The sequence below is a fragment of the Canis lupus genome, chromosome 12 (assembly GCF_048164855.1).
Source record: "Canis lupus baileyi chromosome 12, mCanLup2.hap1, whole genome shotgun sequence".
Taxonomy (NCBI): Eukaryota; Metazoa; Chordata; class Mammalia; order Carnivora; family Canidae; genus Canis; species Canis lupus.
In genome coordinates, this window is record NC_132849.1 from 23,511,923 (window position 1) to 23,525,737 (window position 13,815).

The window sequence follows — 13,815 nt, forward strand, 5'->3', positions numbered from 1 at the left end:
CAACAGATCCTAGGGCAAAAGTTTCCATGCTATCACATTATAGGAGTTTAATCAGAGAAAAGCAAAAGTGAAGGTTAAATGAAGTGAAGCAGAGAAATAGAACAAATAGTGAAGGAGCATTAGTTCTCAATAAGCACAATTGATGACAGGACAGCCTTAGAAAGCCCAAGTAAAATTTCTGTATTTCAGGGAATTTCATAAAAGTAGGCTGTGAGAATAAGTTATCTGCTGGCTTCTTCCCAGTCTCTATTCCCTATTGATCAAAGCCTATGCACAGGTCATTAACAATCTGTATGTCCAGGATCTGTTACTTGGCCCCTTACCTAAGCTTTTGGGGATGTCAGAGGCTCTGTGTATTCACATAGGCTAGCACATAGATGCAGCTGTCTACTGTTGTCACCTGGCACACGTGAGATTCTTACTTTCTGGTGGTGGTGGTAGCATTTGCTGCAGAAATACAGACTTGAACCATCTGCAGGGCCATTTTGGAGCAAGATATTCTTCAAGGTTGAAGTTGGGGAAATAGGTGAAGTTGAGCATATCTTGGGTGGCACATAGTTTAGCAAAAGCCATTTTCTATGTCATTCCTGTGCAGTTAGACCATGCAGAAAAGGAAGTTGCCCTCATTTGAGGCCATATCTAGTCCTTCAAGTAACCATCAGTTTAAATATTCCCAAAAGATTAGATTAAAAGGCTTATGAAGACAAAAGAAACCCTTAAGCAAAATTCAGGAGTCAATGTTTTTTTTTTTTTTTTTAATTTTATTTATTTATGATAGTCACAGAGAGAGAGAGAGAGAGAGAGAGAGAGGCAGAGACACAGGCAGAGGGAGAAGCAGGCTCCATGCACCGGAAGCCCGACGTGGGATTCGATCCCGGGTCTCCAGGATCGCGCCCTGGGCCAAAGGCAGGCGCCAAACCACTGCGCTACCCAGGGATCCCAGGAGTCAATGTTTATATCCATTTATCTCCTGTCCCATCTGTTTTAGATTCCCCTAATGTTTGACCATCACTTTGGCTTATGTGGGTTGCTTACTTAGAGGGATAGTCCATATTGAGCCCATGGTGGTCTGTACACTTAGTTGTTTTGCCCTTTGTCCTTGGGGATACGGTTGGTGAAATTGACTATTTTCATATAATGTTGGGTTCTGCACCATCAAAAGAAAGCCTGATGGACCCCCTGGGGCAAACATATGCTCACTATCACTCTTGAGAAAATACTAATGGATTATTAGTAGTATAACTCTTTCCTTTGTACTACTTCCCACAAAAGAAAAGCCTAGAAAGCAAAGTGGTAACCCCAGATTGTAGTGGATAGCTTACTATATTCCCTGGCAAGAGCACAGCAATATGTTCCCCTCAGGAAGCAGGACCAATTACCTGACAGATCCTAAGATTTGGGGAATGAGAAGTATAAATTCCTGAAGTGGACAAATGGGAGTGATTGTGTGAGATATTGATCCTACTTCTACTCCTTCATTACCAATGTACTATTATATTAGGGACACTGAACTCGATATAAACCATTGATTCATACATAAGCTGCATCCTGGAAGACAGTGTTCAATCCCACAAGTGGTTGCCAAATTGGTGCATTAATTAAGCCTTTAGCAGTCCAATTCAACAGCAGCATCCCCGTTCAGTCAGGCTGGCTGATTCTTGGTCCAGTCAGTAGTATTACCAGTGAAAAGTGCTGGTATAAGCCCACTGTCACGGCTCCTTTTCTGTGAAGGTTAGATGGGATATTATGTGGGATACCAAGTCAATAGATTAGGCATTCTATAAATCTTTAGATAGTGATATAGGCAACCACATTTTCCAGGCATTATCTGGTACTTCAGATACCACACATAGGCAATAATAGCTAGTCTAAGTATTGATTCTGATACGGTTGAGTCTCTAAAATGGATGTGGTTTGATGAGACTGACCAACCAGCGTTAGGATTGATAGCCCTGAAGATGGATACCATATTAATATTTCAGCATTGGTCTCTGTTGCTGGTATGTTGAATATTCAACGATGGCAGTAGCTAGCACAGTTTTAGGGAAGGCAAAGCCCTGTTTTAGGGCTCATGCAAATATTCCACTCATTCCTCAGTGGTTACTCTGACCATGAGCACATTATACAAGTACAGGAATGATCAGGGAGGAGTCAGATTAGCAACCACAGATGAGTTACCTATGCCATGTACAGTTTTTGAGGAATTGATCTGTGGTGAATTATCTCTACTGATCATTGCTAGGAGACCACCAAAAAAGAAGGAGAAGGAGAAGGAGAAGGAGAAGGAGAAGGAGAAGGAGAAGGAGAAGGAGAAGGAAGAGAAAAAAAGAAAAGAAAATATAAAAAAAAAAAGAAAAGAGAAAAAAAGCTGTGGCTTTTGTTCTTAAATTCATATATTTATATGGGTACCTATTTTTCAATTAACCTTAACCTGATTTTTGCAATCTTGTTTCTTTTAGGCCTCACCTCTAAATAAACCATGTGGCTGTTTTTCACTACCCAAGGTTCAGGGTATATCCATAACCTCAGATCTCCTTTCCCACTAGACAGTGGATTTTACCTCATCATTAAGTTTTAGGTCATCCTTGAGATGGGTTGTAATTAAGTAGAATATCTTCCTTAGCTAGTGCAAACATTTGCACTGATTATCTTGTGTCATTTAATTTTGTGTCATTTCCTCCCTTATGAAGGAATCACATTTCTCAGTTTCAGAATAATTCTGGATGCTGGTTCTAATACTATGTAGTTAATAGGATTTACAATGTATTGTCTGAAAAGAGGGATTGCAAAGACTCATAAATAGCATGAATTGAGAAAGAGATGATAGGTCAACTGAGACAGATAACATGGGAGTCTGGACTTCCTCACCATGTAATTTCCTTCTCTCTTTTATATGTGCTCAAATCCAATTTCATATGAACTATTGCCATATTAAAATAAGTTATGTCTGTGCTCATTCCATCCCATAATTGGGCATATCTGACAATACCCTAGGCACAGGGTCTTTTGCTGTGTAATGATCAGGTATTTTATCGTTATTAAATAAAAATGAGAGTATCTGAAGTTAGTGTTAAGTGAGTATGTCTATGAGTTGCTGGAAATAGTTTTCAGGGGATTATTTTTCCTGTGAAGTTTCATTGGTTCTCTGTGTAACTTCCTATATTCCTGATACAGAAACAGATAAGCAAAAGCCAAAGAACAGAGGTCAGAAAGAAAAAAAATGGTGGTTGCTTAATCTAAATGCCTACTGCTTCCCTGCATTGGGAACTCAATAATAAATAACACAGTATTTATCATCTTATGAGCAATAGACGAGAGAATAGAAAAAGTTATTTTTATTTTGTTTACTGCCATAATCTTATTAAGAGAGAAGATGTAAAAAAAAAAAAGAGAGAGAGAAGATGTGCATAGTCATATATATATATATATATATATATATATATATATATATATATATAGTGCTAAGAGGAAATCAATGAAAAACATATCATTTTTCAAGCCAAGATAGGTTAGTTTATATTATTGAAGATGATTCCTAAACAAACTTAGTATGGTGCTGGAGAAAAGGCTGAATTGTCAAGATGAAATAGTTGTAATAGAGATAAGTCACAAATAGAATTAATATATAATTCTGCAGTAAATTCTAAGTATTTGGGATTTGAGGGTTGATTCAGTAAAATATAAAACTTACAGTATGCTTTTAGGAAAGGAAAACATAACTAACACTTGCATAATATTCTTGTACTTAAAATGTTTTCATATACATTATTTTAATTTTACTACTTGTGATATTTATAGTAGGTTAACAAAATGCTAACTTCTTGCCAAGTAGAAATACTGTTATTTCTAACTTAATGAAAGAATAAAGAAGATTGTAGTAAGTATGTTATTGGTAGAGTTTGTACAAAATACATTCCTTAACAGTTTTTTCACATAAAATGAATCAACTCCCCCTAAAATTTGGTTTTATAATGTTAATTTGCATATGAAGCTTCATTTAAAAATATTATAAAATATAAAATTAATAAAGGCTCTCACTAAAGTGTGTATATGAGATAATATCAAGAGATATATACACTTTACATTTCAATTGTTCATTAAACATTTTGGGTTTGGAGAGATACTTGCAATGTTCAGTTTATATTTTAAAGCAGATATATGAAAACAAACAAACAAACAAAAAAGTAAAGCAGATATATGTAGAAAGACTTAAGCCATAATTTGTGTCAGTGAACTGGTAAATTGGATCCCTTTAAAATCAGAGAATTAATAACAAAAGATGTTTGGACCATAGAAACAATTGTGAACACAGAGTTCATTTATGGAGACAGAGTTGTAGATGTAAGTACATTCATGCACGGATTGCATAAAAAGTCAAAGTTTCCCATAATATTTCTACCTTTTAGAGTTTATTAGCCATCTAAGAGGTTTCTTACAGTGTGGGGTTTTCAGTGCTAGGACCAATGTAGTCCAGTAAACTGAGAATTCACCATTTAAAATACTGGACACATTTGCTTGGGGTAAGGAGTAGGGACAATTTATGTGGCTTATGGGAACATTTCAATAATCTCTGATACTCTCTTTGGGATCCTCGAAATATGATTACTCCCATAAGCCTCCAAAGCATTTCCCTTTATTTAAAAACAGAGCAACTTTCAGAAAAGTAAGAAATCATGTTCAGATCATCTTGGCTGAATTCCCAAAAGATAAACCTAAAGTTTTACTTTCCATTCTCACCTATGGACTATGCGCTAAACATATTCTTGGTATTAACTTTATTTTTGATGAATATTTAGTGTAAATTACAGACATCATTTGTCCTATGCTTCATCGTATGTCCTAAATATTAAAATACTCTTCACATATGGCCAACCATGACATGCCCACACTTAACAAGAGTAATAGAAATTCCATAACATCATCTCGTGTGCAGTCTATATTCATATTCACTCAGTTGTTTGATCTAATCCAGACTATCCGTTCTATGTGGTTGTTGTACCCCTTTGATTCCTTATAATCTACCACAGCTCTTGTGTTTTTTATCTTCTTTTGAAACTGTTGCTGTTTGGCATCCATGTAAGAATTCTGTTTTGCTTTCTTGCTTTCTTGCTTCTTTTCTTCCTTCCTTCCTTCCTTTTTCTTTTTTTCTTTTGAAATCTAGTCTTTGGTGGTCTTACCATCCTTTGACATCATTTTTTCTTATGCTAGAATCCATATCTATAATAATCACTGTGAATCCAGTTCTGTTTGAAATTGACAGTGGGGTTCAGGAATCTTGCTGCCCACTGCATTCTAATTTTATTATTCCAGACATAAATCCATTATATCCACCTTCTTCTTACCATAATGAAATCTACTTTTCTTCTCTTCCTTTGATCATTAAGCCAGGTGACACTAGAGATTTAGTTTGTTTGGGTTTTTGATTTTTTATAACCACCACATTTTTAATGCTAATTAACAGTGAATTTTTCATGATCATCTTCCTGTTTTTAAATTCCAACTTCATGTATATCCAGCCTACAAATTATGATCTACTATTCTTTTTTTAAAGATTTTAATTGCTTATTCATGAGAGACACAGAGAGAGGCAGAGACATAGGCAGAGGGAGAAGTGAGCTCCCTACAGGGAGCCTGATAAGGAACTCAATCTAGGACCCCAGGATCACACTCTGAGCTAAAGGCAGACACTCAACCATTGAGCCACCCAGGTGTCCCGATCTATTATTCTTAATTCTAATTCTAGTTCATCTTATTTGTTCTTTTTTATATTATATGTTTTCTTTCATACACACCTATTGGTAATTCATATTATTAGTTGTGCTTATAATAACTTTCTCCCTTGATCATGCTACTATAATACATGTCAGTACTACAATGATCTATCTGAGGAATTAAAAATATGTATTTTAATATAATTCATGTTTGTATTTTTGCATAACATAGCCCAAAGTCCTCATTTTTACAAATGTTGGCTATAAATCTGGGTGTTAGTTCCTGCCATTTATTTTGAAATTTTCATTCTCAGGCTCATCCTCAAAGAGATAGTGGGGAGTATACATCCCATATTTTGGATTCATAGTTGTTAGTGCCTTTCTGAGGCATTTGCTGATATTGGGGCTAGCTTCATTTCAGCTTGGCCCATGTGCTTTTTGCCAGTTCTATTTTTCCTCTAGCCAACGAAGGCAGGGAATTATATGCAAACCCCAGGCAACTGGCATAGGTTTTTTTCAGCTTCTGTTAATAGGTAGGGAGCTCCAACCTCTGGTTTCACAAGGCGAGCCAGACTTTGATGCTCAGTAATGCCTAAGGTACTTTTAGACCCTGTTATCCAGGAACTGAAGCCTCAGATCCTTTCTTCATGTATTCAGTCCTTGATCCCAGCAGGCACATAGCTTCAGCCTCTGCTTGCTACACTGTGTTTCTATTCATATTCTGATCCATGGAAATATCTCATTCTTGCTTCTGGTTATATCATTTCATTTTGCTTCGTTTTTATTTACTATTATCATTGCCATTTTTGAAGGGAAAAGAACATTTAAATGCATGAACTATAGGTTTATGCTGGCCAGAAACCCCCCGGTCTCTTTTTAGGATCTCATCACAATCTCTTATCCACAGCAGTAAAATACACTCAGCACTTTCTTCTATTCCCTCATCACTCATTTACTCCCCAGCAGCTTGCCATCTGTGGTCAATTCCCAACATTTTATAGAAGCTACTGTCTGAAAAGTCATTGATGATATCTGTACCGTTCACTCCAATGAATGCACTCCCCCCACCAACTTTCGACCTCTGTAATAGTAGATGTTTGCCAATCTTATCATCCTTTAAATTGCTTGTGCTAGTGTTATTTCCATACTGTATATGCATTATTCTGGTGTGAGTGTATGCATATCAGATCAAATAAATGTAGGCCTCTGATTGTGCTCATACTTAGCTCCTTCTTTGCCATGTAGAAGAGTCAGGTCAAGATAAATATCTTACTAGACTAAAACCTTTAAATTCATCAATAACTTAATACTAATTGTTGAGTAAAATTAATCTTATTTTCTAAAGAGCCATGAGGATGTTTTTTTTTTGCATGCATATTATATTATTTAATTGTATTCCATTTATTTTTTGTATATTTTTTATTGGAGTTCGATTTGCCAACATATAGCATAACACCCAGTGCCCATCCCATCAAGTGCCCCCCTCAGTGCCTGTCACCCAGTCACCCCAAACCCCCGCCCACCTCCCTTTCCACCACCCCTTGTTCGTTTCCCAGAGTAAGGAGTCTCTCATGTTCTGTCACCCTCACTGATATTTCTCGCTCATTTTCTTTCCTTTCCCCTTTAATCCCCTTCACTATTTTTTATATTCCCCCAAATGAATGAGACCATATAATGTTTGTCCTTCTCCTATTGACTTACTTCACTCAGCATAATACCCTCCAGTACAATCCACGTTGAAGCAAATGGTGGGTATTTGTCATTTCTAATGGCTGAGTAATATTCCATTGTATATATATATAGCACATCTTCTTTATCAATTCATCTTTCGATGGACACCGAGGCTCCTTCCAGTTTGGCTATTGTGGACATTGCTGCTATAAACATCGGGGTGCAGGTGTTCTGGTGTTTCACTGCATCTGTATCTTTGGGGTAAATCCCCAGCAGTGCAATTCCTGGGTGGTAGGGCAGGTCTATTTTAAACTCTTTGAGGAACCTCCACACAGTTTTCCAGAATGGCTTTACTAGTTTACATTCCCACCAACAGTGCAAGAATGTTCCCCTTTCTCCACATCTTCTCCAACATTTGTGGTTTCCTGCCTTGTTAATTTTCCCCATTTTCACTGGTGGGAGGTGGTATCTCATTGTGGTTTTGATTTGTATTTCCCTGATTGCAAGTGATGCGGATTTCTCATATGCTTGTTGGCTATGTCTATGTCTTCTCTGGTGAAATTTCTGTTTGTGTCTTCTGTCCATTTCATGATTGGATTTTTTGCTTCTTGTGTCTTGAGCTTAATAAGTTCTTTATAGATCTTGGATACTAGCCATTTATCTGATATGTCATTTGCGAATATCTTCTCCCATTATGTAAGTTGTCTTTTATTTTTGTTGACTGTTTCTTTTGCTGCACAGAAACATTATATCTTGCATAAGACCCAATAGTTCTTTTTGCTTTTGTTTCCTTTGCCTTCATAGATGTATCTTGCAAGAAGTTACTGTGGCCAAGTTCAAAAAGGGTGTTGCCTCTAGGATTTTGATGGATTCTTGTCTCACATTTAGATCTTTCATCCATTTTGAGTTTATCCTTGTGTCTGGTGAAGGGGAATGGTCTCGTTTCATTCTTCTGCATGTGGATGTCCAATATTTCCAGCACCTTTTATTTAAGAGACTGTCCTTTTTCCAGTGAATAGTCTTTCCTGCTTTGTCGAACATTAGTTGACCATAGAGTTGAGGGCCCTCTTCTGGATTCTCTATTCTGTTCTATTGATCTATGTGTCTGTTTTTGTGCCAGTACCACACTGTCTTGATGATCACAGCTTTGTAGTACAACCTGAAATCCAGCATTGTGATGCCCCCAGCTCTGGTTTTCTTTTTCAATATTCCCCTGGCTATTCAGATTTTTTTCTGATTCCACACAAATCTTAAGATTATTTGTTTCAATTCTCTGAAGAAAGTTCATGGTATTTTGATAGGGACTGCATTGAACACGTAAATTGCCCTGGGTAGCATAGACGTTTTCACAATATTAATCCTTCCAATCCATGAGCCTGGAATATTTTTCCATCTGTTTGTGTCTTCCTCAATTTCTTTCAGAAGTGTTCTGTAGTTTTTAGGGTATAGATACCTTACTTCTTTGGTTAGGTTTATTCCTAGATATCTTACGCTTTTGGGTGCAATTGTAAATGGGATTCACTCCTTAATTTCTCTTTCTTCAGTCTTATTGTTACTGTATAGAAATGCCACTGACTTCTGGGCACTTAGTTTGTACCCTGCCACACTGCCAAATTGCTGTATGAGTTCTAGCAATATTGAGGTGGAGTCTTTTGGGTTTTCTATGTAAAGTATCATGTCATCTGTGAAGAGGGAGAGTTTGATTTCTTCTTTGCCAATTTGAATGATTTTATTTCTTTCTGTTGTCTGATTGCTGAAGCTAGGACTTCTAGTACTAGAAGTACTAGAAGGTTAAGTAACCATGGTGAGAGTGGACATCCCTGCCATGTTCCTGACCTTTGGGGAGAGGCTCTCAGTTTTTCCCCCACTAAGAATGATATTTGCTATGGGCTTTTTATAGATGGCTTTTTAGATATTGAGGAATTTTCCCTCTATCCCTACAGTCTGAAGAGTTTTGATCAGGAATGGATGCTGTATTTTGTCAAATTCTTTCTCTGCATCTATTGAGAGGATCATATGGTTCTTGTTTTTTCTCTTGTTGATATGATGAATCACATTTATTGCTTTACAAGTGTTGAACCAGCCTTGCATCCCGGGAGTAAATTCCACTTTTTCATGTGAATAATCTTCTTAATGTACTGTTGGATCCTATTGGCTAGTATCTTGTTGAGAATTTCTGCATCCATGTTCATAAGGGATATTGATCTATAATTCTCCTTTTTGGTGGAGTCTTTGTCTAGTTTTAGAATTAAGGTGATGCTGGCCTCATAGAATGAGTTTGGAATTATCCCGTCCCTTTCTGTCTTTTGAAACAGCTTTAGTAGGACAGGTATTGTTTCTCCTTTAAACGCTTGATAGAATTCCCCTGGGAAGCATCTGGCCCTGGACTTTTGTGTCTTGGGAGGTTTTTGATGATGGCTTCAATTTCCTTCAATTTCCTCCCTGGTTATTGTACTGTTCAGTTTTTCTATTTCTGCCTGTTCCAGTTTTGGTAGTTTGTGGTTTTCCAGAAATGTGTCTATTTCTTCTAGATTGCCCATTTTTTTTGGTGTATAACTGCTCATAATATGTTTTTAAAATTGTTTGTATTTCCTTGGTATTGGTTGTGATCTCTCCTTTTTCATTCCTGATTTTATTAGAGTCTTTTCTCTTTTGTTTTTAATAAGGTTGGCTAGTCGTTTATCTATCTTATTAATTCTTTCAAAGAACTAACTTCTGGTTTTGTTGATCTATTCTACACTTCTTCTGGTCTCTAATTCATTGAGTTCTGTTTGAATCTTTATTAACTGTCTTCTGATTGGTGTAGGTTTTATCTGCTGTTCTTTCTCCAGTTCCTTTAGGTACAAGGTTAGCTTGTGTATTTGAGTTATTTTCCAATTTTTTGAGGGATGCTTGTTTTGCGATGTATTTCCCTCTCAGGACCTTTTGCTATATTCCAAAGATTTTGAAAGGTTGTATCTTCATTCTCATTACTTTCCATGAATCTTTTTAATTCTTCTCTAAATTCCTGGTTGACCCTTTCATCTTTTAGCACGATGCTCTTTAACATCCATATGTTTGAATTTCTTCCAAATTTCTTCTTGTGATTGAGTTCTAGTTTCAAAGCATTATGGTCTGAAAATATGCAGGGGACAATCCCAATCTTTTGGTATTGATTGGTTAAGACCTGATTTGTGACCTGGTATGTGGTCTATTCTGGAGAACGTTCCATATGCACTTGAGAAGAATGTGTATTCAGTTGCATTTGGATGTAAAGTTCTGTAAATACCTGTGAAATCCATCTGGTCCAGTGTATCACTTAAAGCTCTTGTTTCTTTGGTGATGTTGTGCTTAGAAGATTTGTCATTTGCAGAAAGTGCCATGTTGAAGTCTCCCAGTATAAGTGTATTAGTATCTAAGTATGTCTTTACTTTGGTTATTAATTGATTAATATACTTGGCAGCTCCCACATTAGGGGCAAAAATATTCATGATTGTTAGGTCCTCTTGTTGGATCGACCCTTTAAGTATGATATAGTGTCCTTCTTCATCTCTTAATACAGTCTTTGGGATAAACTTTAATTTATCTGATATGAAGATTGCTACCCCTGCTTTCTTTTGAGGACCATTTGAATGGTAAATGGTTCTCCAACCTTTTATTTTCAGACTGTAGGTGTCCTTAGGTCTAAAATGAGTCTCTTGTAGATAGCAAATAGATGGGTCTTCCTTTTGAATCCAGTCTGAAACCCTGTGTCTTTTGATGGGATCATTTAGCCCATTCACGTTCAGAGTTACTATTGAAAGATATGAATTTATTGTCATCATGATATCTATTCAGTCCCTGTTTTTGTGGATTATTTCTTTGGGCCTCATCTTTCTTTTACAGAGTCCCCCTTAATATATCTTGAAGAGCTGGTTTGGTGGTCACATATTCTTTCAGTTTCTTTGTATCTTGGAAGCTCTTAATCTCTCCTTTTCTGAATGAGAGCCTCTGGATAAAGTATTCTTGGCTGCATGCTCTTCTCATTTAGTACCGTGGATATATCCTGCCAGCCCTTTCTGGCCTGCCAGGTCTCTGTGGAGAGGTCTGCTGTTGATCTAATATTTCTCCCCATATAAGTTAAGGATCTCTGTCTCTTGCTGCTTTAAGGATTTTCTCTTTATCTTTGGAATTTGCAAGCTTCAGTATTAAATGTTGAGGTGTTGAATGGTTTTTATTGATTTTAGAGGGGGAATCTCTCTATCTCCTGGATCTGAATGCCTGTTTCCCTCCCCAAGTTAGAGAAGTTCTCAGCTATGATTTGTTCAAATATGCTTTCTGGCCCTCTGGCCCTCTCGGTCCCCTCTAGAACCCCAATTAAATGTAGATTTTTCCTTCTAAGGCTGTAATTTATTTCCATTAACCTTTTCTCATGGTCTTTTAATTGTTTTTCTCTTTTTTCCTCAGTTTCCTTCCTTTCCATCACCTTGTCTTCTATGTCACTCATTCGTTCTTCTACCTCATTAAACTTTGTCATCAGGACCTCGAGTTTGGATTGCATCTCATTTAATTTTTAATTTCTGCCTGATTAGTTCTAAATTCTGCCATCATGAGGTCTTTTGAATCCTTTATGCTTTCATTCCAGAGCCACCAGTAGCTTTATAATTGTGCTTCCGAATTGGCTTTCTGACATCAAATTGTAACCCAAATTGTGTAACTCTGTGGCAGAGAGTACTGTTTCTGATTCTTTCTTTTTTGGTGAGTTCTTCTTTCTAGTCATTTTGCTCAGTGCAGAGTGGCTAAAAACGAGTTGTATTGGAAAAAGGAAGGAAAAAAGAAAAAGAAAAAAAACAAAACAACAACAAGGAGGGGTATCCTCTAGTTCTATATACTGTAAATCCTTCAACCTCCCCTGGAGCTTTCCATCGCTGCTTGGTCAAGAACTTGCTCTTCCCCTGTTTCCAGCTGGTCTTCTGGGGAGCCAGCGGCCTGTTGTGCTGAGTCTCAGGTGTGTGCACCTGGAGGAGCTGCCCCGCCCCTGCTAGGTGCCGGGCTCAGTGGGAGCTGTTTATCCTCTGAGGTCCCTGTTCCCTGGCGGCCCCCTTCCATCCGAGGCACAAGGTGACCCCAGGAGGAACAAGCACACTGGCGGCGGCCAGCTCTCCAGCCCTGGCGTCAGCTCCCGCAGTAACTATCGCAGCTGCCAGTCCACAGGGGCCTGGATGCTCCCGGGCGGGGGCCACCGATCTGCACAGCTCGGGGACGCCCGACGGCAGGAGCATCCTCGCTGTCCTGGGCCCTCCCGGCCTCCGCCTGTCCCGGGGGGAGCGCAGGATCCTAGGCTCTGTCCCCGGTGCCCTGGGATCCCGGGCCTGTGCTGCTGGAATCGCGCTCCTGGGGCCGCGGCTCCCGAAGGCAACAGGGCACAGACCCCTCCGCCCGGAGCTGCCGCCTGAGCTGCTCCCCAGACCCCGCCGGGCGCTCCAGCCCTTTACTGAGCTCGGCCCGTGGGGTGCGGGTGCACCTCCTCCGTTAGTGACCCCGGGAGACGGGCTCCTCTGCCCCTCCTGCGGTGCTGCCTGGTTCCCCGCTGAGTGCCTCTCTGTCGGGGAAGAATCTGGTGCAGATTTTTAAAGTTCCCGCTTCTCTGGGTCTGGGCTTTCCTGTCCTGCAGGCTCTCGCCGTGGGCTTTAGCCGGGCTCTTCACAGGGCCCCTCCCCCACTTGATTGATTGATTGATTGATTGATTGATTGCCATCTTCATACCTTGTCAGAAACGCAAACCCTTCTCTCTGTAGTGTTCCAGCTGTCCTCTCTTTAAATTTCAGGCCGAATTGGTAGGTTTTCAGGATGATTTGAAAATAATCTAGGTAAGTTGGTGGGGACAGGTGACTTGGGGACCCTACGCCTCCGCTGTCTTGCCCTGCCCCCCTCTGATTTCTAGTTCACTGATGTTATTCACCTGCATGCAAGTGATGGAGAGAAGACGAGTGGAACAAAAAGTAATTTTTAATTCTTATTTCAAGGCTGCTTTAGATATGCTGCTATGGAGGGGCATTTGATTGCCCTATTATTTTGTATAATGTAAAGAGAAATTGTTGTAAATTAAAGCAGTGAATACATTTCTCTTCTCACATTCTAGAGACCCTATTCAACTTTTGGTGGCATAGCACAGTAATACACTATTTTTCATTGAAACGTTGGTGAGATATTTGTAAATTCACTTGCTATTGTTAGACATAATAAAAATATATCCATGTACACTTTGCCAGCTTCTCTCCTGTGGTAACATTTTGCAAAACTATATGCTATGCAAAGAGTGTATTGAAAGTAAAACAATCTACTGATCTTATTCAGACTTTCTCAGCTTCACTTGTACTCACATGTGTGCATTTAGTTGTACACAGTTTTTAAAACTTTTTAAATTTAAATTCAATTCGCCAGCATATAGTATAACCACCAGTGCTCATCCCAT